We start from the raw sequence: 7,171 nt of genomic DNA on the forward strand, positions 1-7,171 counted from the left end.
CTGCCTTAGGTGGTTAACGGTTTTAAAATAACCTCCGGTTAACAGTTATTAGAACTTATGATCGCACTGCACAACGACTTTTTAGAAATTGGCATATTTTGGTGTTTTGGGCATTCCTTGAACCTCTTTTTAGGACCTATTTTAGATGGTTTATGGCCATTTTTAAATAAGTGAAATATAAAAAAGCTCAAGAATATTTTTATTTTTATTATGAATAAATATCAATTTCATTAAACTCAAAACGAAAACTCTATATCAAACGCATCAAAACGACGTCGTTTGTATATTATTATTATTATTTTATGTAGTTATAAGGGTAAGTAGTTAGTGGTTATTAACTGTCTCCACCGCCTCCACCTACCCATAAAACTGTTAACCTTCATGCCCTAGGCGGTTAGTCGTTTTTTCAACTATCTACAAAAGCAATTATACAGTTAGTGGATTCCCTCAAACTTGGCAGCTATCGTCTCTGTTTTGGCGTGAGTTTCTTTTAGGTATATAAGGGTATGTGGTTAGTGGATAGTGGTTATTAACCATTTTCGCCTCCGCCTCCGCCTACCCCTACAACCGCTAACCTTCTTGTTCTAGACGGTTAGCGCCTTAGCGGTTATTAGGCGGTTAATAACTACCCGCTTGTACACCCCTAACACTCATGATGAATATGAGTCATTAATTATCTCCAACACTTACCATACTTGCAAATTCAACTCAATTTAAATCCCATTACATCCAAGTGAAATTCTCAATCTCAAACTCAAATCTCAATAACTTGTCACCAAAAAAAATATAAAAAAATACTGTACTTAATATGTGAAATGATCGCCATGGGCAAAAGCTCTTACTTGGGTTGGAGCTACTATAAATTCCTTTAACAGCAATACCTACATACAAAACTCCAACTACAATTCATAATTTTATATGCTCTTCTTAGCAACATGGGATTTCCATTTTTACACAATAACTCTGCAGCCATGATTTCATTCAGTTTTGAATGTTGACCATACTATACATTGTGGTTGGCTTAGACTTCTCTGTACATTTTAAATGAAATATTGAGTCATAAGTAACAAAATTCTACAGTGTCATGCTTGGCATTAGTACGTAGTATGGAATTCTGAAAATCAAAGGTGGCACTCGATCGAGCGTTAAGTTGTATCAAATCCTTCATCTTGTCCGCTCCACTTCCTCACCCATACTGATGTTTGTTCTACCTGCAATTCCAATTTAAATGATTAAAGACAAAGATGATATGACATTTGCTTGATCCTCATAGTTAGATTTTGTAAAAGTTTTAATATGTCAGCATTCCACATGCAACTTCTCTAGTTCTTGTGTTGAAAATGTATAGGTATTGTCTAAGGAATCTTGCCTCCTTATTCCAGTTGGTTTTATAAGTGATAAACAAGAGGATCAGTGTCTGCAAGAATGTCCCACGTATCATGCCAATCCAGATTCCCTACAGCAACAATGCTCATTGTAAACTTTAAAACAGAGAAGAAAAAAATCAAATTATTTTTCTATACTACGTACTATGACTGCAATAAATAGATAAAGCAATCAAAGTATATGTATGATATGAGAGTACAACAATCACATTGTTTCTGAACATGATATGCTGTAAACAAATTATAAAGTTAGCATAACCAATATGTTTCAGTAAAGGTTCATATTGTTGGTTTACGGCTTTAGTTTCACTATTAAAATGACTTCTTGATGTACGTAGTTAATCAAAGTGACACTTTACCTCCACCCTTAATTCAGTTTTGTAACCGAGAAGAAAGCCAAAAGGGAGCCCTATAATGTAGTAACAAAACAAGTTTATATAAGCCACTAAAGCTTGCCAGCCTCCTCCAACAGCAACACCTGAAAAAATAGCATGATTATTGCATGTTTTCCTGTACTAGACAACATTTGTATGGATAATTCTACTGTTAGCTATTTCTTTTACCTGATATAACTGGCTGCACACTATTGAGTACCATGGTTATGCCAAGAAGGAATGTTAACCGAGAAACAGCATGCTGCATCTCTTTGCTGTCAGTAAAGATGACAGCAAAATGGTCTCTAGTAAGCAAGATAATGGATGCGAAGCAAATCCCAATGAGGAGAGATTGAACGATTGTGACAATGACCGAGTACTTTGCTGCTCTGGGGTGTCCAGATCCAAGCTCATTGGAAACCCTAACACTGAAAATGAATAAAAAAAAAATATATGTAATTCATGAGCCAAGAAGATTAACATAAGATGTTGAAGAAAAATGAAAGTCTACCTGATAGCTGTATATACGCCAATAAACAACATGCCTTCCCACCCATTCACATTCATGCTGAAACATTATAAACAGAACAAAAATTAAAAAATTGATTAGCCATAGATTCAGAAAAGAGCATTTGAAAGCCATATTACTACGGCATATTTGAATGTTAGCACTGCCGACATGAAATGTTTAGTGAAATTAATGAAACCTAACACAAATCTCACATCTGATTTTACTAAGAATGGTTTAGGTACTTTTCAAACATGTTACTGAATATTTTCTTATGAAAGATTTAGTGTAGTTTGGAAAAACATGTTTAATAATGTCAGAACTTTTTAATGGCTCTAACTGTTATCTCACCAGATTGAAAGGGAGCCAACTGCAATAACAGGATCATCAAGTTGTCCAGTGAGAACAATTATCGTCATGAAATACCAAATCTCTAGGCAAAGCATCACAGCTGAAGCAATGGAGAGTCTCACAAAAGCCCAAATCTCCTTGAAGGCTAACCATGACAAACCCTTCCACCCATCCTTGCACCAACCAACAACATAAACCATCTGACTCAAAGCAACTCCCCACATCGAGATGTCATAGGCCGCAGCAGCACCAGCAGTACCCCAGCCAAACACATTAATGAAGAGATATAGGATGCCAATGTGTACAATTAAAGCCACAAAACCAACCCATGCTAGAATTCCTACCTTGCTCTGCGTCTGCAAGAACTTTTGCGTAGGAAAGTTTAAAGCAAGTGAAAACATTTAAGGGATAATCTGTATAGAGAACTTTCCAGCAAGTTCTGCAATGTCATCTTCTTGTCCAAGGAGCTTTAGGATTGGCGTGGCGAATATGTAAAGGGGCAATATGAAGAAGCAGGTGGCAAATAGAATTATCCAAGAACGTTGCATATATACGCCTAGCATTTCCACTTGCCCAGCACCAAATGCCTGACCACATATTGTCTCTAGTGCACTTCCCATACCAAGCTGTGATTTCGTTTTATAACCACGGATTGGTGAGATAATTTTTGCCATCGTAAGAGACTATTAAACATGACATTAATGGTTTAACCATGTGACAACAGAGGAAAAAAACAATAGCATGCAACTAAACAAAATGTTCATACATAAGGGTTGATGCAGGAATATAACAGATCGAGTACAAAGTTATTTCATCTACAACCATATTATGTTTATTGTCTTTTGCTTTGTAATCTTTTATTTTTCAAGGAAGGGTGAAACGTACCGGAATCCAAACCCACAACAACAAGCATAAGAAAACCGTAAATTGCTATATAAACATAAACCACAAATCAACACAGAAATTTTGATTATGAAGTGGCAACCCTTTGAGAACCTTAAAGGTAAAAGCACTTTAGGACAGTTAAACCCTGGAGATCAATCACTAAAAAAGACACAATGTACAGGCATTGTAAAACTTACAACCCATGTAAAATTACTAAGACGGTCAGTACGCAGTCAAGCTTCCCGCTTGCCCCCCTATCTCCCCGATAGGCTCTAGCTCCTCACTGACCAGTCTTCTTTATATATCTTCTTTATATGAACTCCTTACCATCTTCCGGTAGACTTCAAATGGTTGAAGAAAGTGTAACGGATGTGGTTTGAAATAAACAAACTCTAAGAGATGGAAAGCTACAATATAATGGCTCTAAACAAAACTCTCTTGGCTCATAAAGGTGAAGCAATGGAATCCTCACAAGAAGTTTTAAGGCTAAAGCTTATTCTAGACACCTACAAAATGATCATCTTATTCTATTTATAGGATAGGGAAAAAGTCTCATTCAACGTGTAAAAAGGTTGCTTTTTTATTGCAGATTTTGCCCTGGCGTAAGACAACCCAAATTGAGTCAACACGGTCACTAGGGTTTCATTGCTAATTTTCAGTGACATCTCAAAGTGTCAGCACAGACCAGGTGACAGAGCTCTCTGGAAGTCCTTGGAACATCCAGCGTCAACACGTCATGGTGACGATGCTCTTGGGGAGTTCACTAGAATAGCCAGCGTTAGCCTGTCAAGGTGGCGGTGCTCTTGGGTTAATCCTTGAAGTCGTTATCGAGGAATTTTGTTAGCACGGTTGGTAACGGCTGAAGTGACAGTTTTACAATTTAAACAAAAAGTCGACTTTTTATACCAAAAGGCTTAGGTACGTGTTGAAAAGTTTTACAACCCAAGTTTTGATCATCGAATATGGTCAATTTCTAAGACCTAACAAAGTGTTTGTACAAGTATAGAGGCAAGGTACTCGAAAATTTCCATTTGCAAGAATAATGCAATTAGCATGAGAAATCTATACGTAAGGGAAGTAAGTCGTGTTGTACTACAACTCCATCTGCAAGATGTTTTGCACTCCCAAGTCCATTTGCAAGAAGAACTTGTATTCTGGAAGATCTCCTAGCTATACAATGTTATTTTCGAAGTAGTATTAGTAATTCTGAACTTGTATGGATTTATCTTATCCTTTATGTTATCTTTTAGGTAGTAGTTCTCTTTTATCCTAATTCCACTAGAATAAGTAGATGGCCTATATAATGCTCTGATGAACAAATTATGAATGAGAATTATTCTAGTTTTTACTAAAATTATTAATAAATGAGTTTTCTCTTTTTGAGGTGTGATTCATTTTCTCTTCAGTGGTGAGACTCTACAAAACTCCATTATTGGTCAATGAGACTCTCTTAAACATAGAATTTATCTTTATTTTCTGTTGTTCTTCCTTTGTACGTGCTGCATCAAGGGCAGTGATAACACATAAAGCCAATCAAGAAAAAGTTAAAGCTCAGGAAGAAGCTAACCAGGAAGCCCAAAGAGAAGTTTGAAATGACATTCAGGGAAATGGCAACGGCAGAGAGCTCCACATTTCCGAGGTGCCCAACAAAGATATTGGTAAACGAATTAATCCCATAATTGCACCAAATGTTAAATGCTATAGGGCCTGCAATTGCCCATAGCTTTGTGGTCTCTGAATAACATACATACTTTACGTCTTCAAAATTTCTTATGGAAGGATAATCTCCAGCATTGGTCCCAATCAGCTTTGTGGGAGCATGGTGGAGCTCCAGGGCTTCCAATACTGTGGTGCCATCTATCAATGGCGATGCTTGCCTAGGTGATGATCCTGCAGAGGATGAACTACTCCTTTCCTCTGCTTCGAGTACCTCATTTGCTTGTTTCTCCCCTATTTTTGCAGTTTTTAATGCACCCTTTTGTCCTGGTTTTCCCCTTTGAGGGGTTAGATTGAATGAATATGAAGAAATCTTGATCTCCCTTTTCTTGTTTTTCAATTGGAATTTTTTTGCAAAAGTATTTAGTAGCCATAATTCAGGCTGGCCATTAAAGGAAATTAGCCATATAAGAGATAGAGATGATGACTGATTCTCCTCTAAGGGAGAAAAAAAAATTAGTTTTCAGTTATTTGTTGGGAAATCAAAGTTTGTGCTATGACCAAGTATCGACAACTTTGTATTAGTAACTTGCAAATACAAGGGACAAGTTTTATTAGGCTGCGTTTGTTTCAACGTAAAATTATTTTATTAACGGGTCACCTATTATTGAAGTGTTTAGTAAACTGGATTGAAATATCTTAAGTGTTCTAATAGCTCACACAATTTTTCTCTTTGCCCATTCCGAATGGCCATAATTAAGAATAATTCAAATGATATTGCAGTTTTTTTTTTTTTTTTTTTCGTAAGAGACAAAAACTCAGGCTTTTTTTTCCTTTACCATTTGGAAAATGTCTCAAATCGTCCGAAGGTTTTCAAGCTCTCGACAGTTTCAAATTATGAGACTCATGGTGATCGGCGGTGTTGGGACCCAGCCACCGCCATTTACAACTTGACTTTCCTCCTCTTGCTCCTCTCCAGCAACTCTATTTTATTTTCTGCCTCCCCCCTTTTCTTTTCTTACACTCCCCTCATCGAATCCACTCTCTGTTGGCGTGAGTTGATTATAGAAAGAATCAGATTCTAGGAAGAGAGATTATGGGAAGATCTCTGATTGTATATCCCCTGTTACGAGGGTCAGCCTTGATTCTTGCCCAATGTTACGTAGACTAACATAGAAAGTTTCTTGTATAAAATTACCCCATAGTCATTGTAAACATGTGAGAGGAAATACGAAATATATTTTTTTCCATAACCTGAAACATGGTATCAGAGCATGTTGCGATCCTCTGTAGTTTTTCCCTTCAACCTAAGTTGTTTCTCTAACCTTATTTTGCTGCCGCCGCAACCCCTGCTTCTGCAATCATGGCAGAACCCGGAACCCTCACCCCTGCACCTCATGCAGAATCCAGTCAAGCCAATGATCCTCACTCCACGGCCATCATCACTGAGTTAACTACCCGAATGACTGAAGTTCTGAACAAAACTTCAGCCCCTACCCAGACCCTCGACAGTGTTGCTGCTCCAATTGGCATCAAATTGGACGGCTTCAATTATGCTCTTTGGTCCCAAGTTGTTGAGATGTACATCTCCGGCAAAGACAAATTGGGATTCATTAACGGTGACATCGTTCAACCTCCTCCGAATGATCCATCCTTCCGTAAATGGCGCACAGACAACGCCATCGTTAAAGGATGGCTTATTAACTCCATGGACCCATCACTAATCAGCAACTTTATTTGGTTTCAGACTGCAAAACAGGTATGGGATTCTATAGCTACTACTTATTTTGATGGAAGCGATACGTCTCAGGTGTATGATCTCCGACGACGGGTGACCCGTTTGAAACAAGCGGGTGGTTCTCTTGAAAAGTACTTTACTGATCTCCAAGGGTTATGGCGCGAGATCGATTTCCGTCGCCCAAACCCAATGGAATGCGCTGGTGATATTCAGCGCTATAATGACATGCTGCAAGAAGACCGAGTTTACTCATTCTTGGATGGCCTCGATGATA

General features: G+C 37.8%; 1 pseudogene; it reads right to left on the minus strand.

Moving 5' to 3' along the window:
* Positions 1-1,145: 1,145 nt before the first annotated feature.
* Positions 1,146-6,422, minus strand: LOC133862757 (protein DETOXIFICATION 35-like; annotated as a pseudogene).
* Between the last annotated feature and the right edge of the window lie 749 nt (positions 6,423-7,171).

The sequence above is a fragment of the Alnus glutinosa genome, chromosome 3, assembly GCF_958979055.1.
Source record: "Alnus glutinosa chromosome 3, dhAlnGlut1.1, whole genome shotgun sequence".
NCBI lineage: Eukaryota > Viridiplantae > Streptophyta > Magnoliopsida > Fagales > Betulaceae > Alnus > Alnus glutinosa.